The sequence below is a fragment of the Chrysochloris asiatica genome, unplaced genomic scaffold, assembly GCF_000296735.1.
Source record: "Chrysochloris asiatica unplaced genomic scaffold, ChrAsi1.0 scaffold00014, whole genome shotgun sequence".
NCBI lineage: Eukaryota > Metazoa > Chordata > Mammalia > Afrosoricida > Chrysochloridae > Chrysochloris > Chrysochloris asiatica.
Genome location: NW_006408532.1, coordinates 19,779,511 through 19,781,030, shown reverse-complemented (window position 1 = coordinate 19,781,030; position 1,520 = coordinate 19,779,511).

The window sequence follows — 1,520 nt, the reverse complement described above, 5'->3', positions numbered from 1 at the left end:
TTCCTCTATGATCATTTCTCTTACCTTTTAGCTTCTGAAATATAAAAGGTCATAAGCCAAACATCAAAGAAACTTCCCTTTTATCTGATCAAAGCTTTCACTTAATCTTTCATGATTAACATAACAATTATAACATAGTCCTCATGAATAGAACATATTGTGTTCATTAACATAGAGCTCAGGATTTAGCACACATTACAAATGGTGGATAATTACATCAAAGGATGATCATATCATTTTTAAAATGCCAAATACATCATTATGTAATTATGAAACATCATTACATAATTGCTAAACCATTGAATATCATGGCCTAGAAAAACTGATGCATATTTTTAGGGGACACAATTCAATACCTGAATTCTATCCTTCGGCCAACAAAAATTCACGTCTTTGTCAAAGGCAAAACAATTATATCACCCCTTTATATCATCCCAAAAGTTTTAAATTGATTCTGTCATGGGTTGAACAGTATGTCCCCTAAAAATATGTGTCAACTTTTTAAGCCATGATATCCAAGATTGTGTGGTTATCCTCCATCTTTGATGGGTTGTAAATCCAAACTCTGACTTAGGTTAATTAGGCAAGACTGTTATTGTCAGATGCTGTTGAGTCTGCTCTCCCTTAGAGCTACCCTGGTATTTTGCAACTGATTTAACCAATGCCACACTTCCTTTGGAGTCCTGGTGTAGTGCTGGTGGGTTAATGTGTCAGACTGCAAAGCCATTTGAACTTCAAGGTCAGCAGTTCAAGATCACCAGCTACTCCTCAGAAACCCTATACAAAGTCACTATTGGTCGGAACTGACTCGACAGCACTTAACAACAACAACAATTCCTTTAATTTCTTGACTGCTGCTTCCTTGAGTGTTAAATGCGGATACAAGTAAAATGAATACTTGGCAACTTTAATCTTTTTTCTATTTATCATGATGTTGATTATTGGTTCAGTTGTGAAGATTTTTCTTTTTTTACACTGAATTGTAATGCATATTGAAAGCTGTCTTCTTTGATCTTCATCAGCAAGTATTTCATGTTTTCTTGGATTTAATCAAGCAAGGTTCTACCATTTGCATATTGAAAGCTGTTAATAAGCCTTCCTCCAATTGGGATGCCACATTCTTCTTCATATAGCCCACTTTCTCAGGTTATTTTCTCAGTACACGTGTCCTGATTTTAAACCATGTAGCTTCCCCTTGTTCTCTTGTGATGACTGCCCCTTGTTCTATATACAGGTTCCACATGAGCACAAATAAGCATTCTGAAATTCCTATTCTTCAAAATGTTATCTATAGTTTGTTGTGATCCACACAGTAGAATGTCTTGGCATAGACAATAAAACACAAGAAAACATCTTTATGGTATTCTCTGCTTTTAGCTATAATTGATCTAATGTCAGTAGTAATATCCCTAGTTCCATGTCCTCTTCTGAATCCAGATTGACTTTCTGGAAGTTCCCTATTGATGTGCTGATGCAACTTTGAAAAAATAATCTTTAGCAAAAATTTACTTGCATGTGAT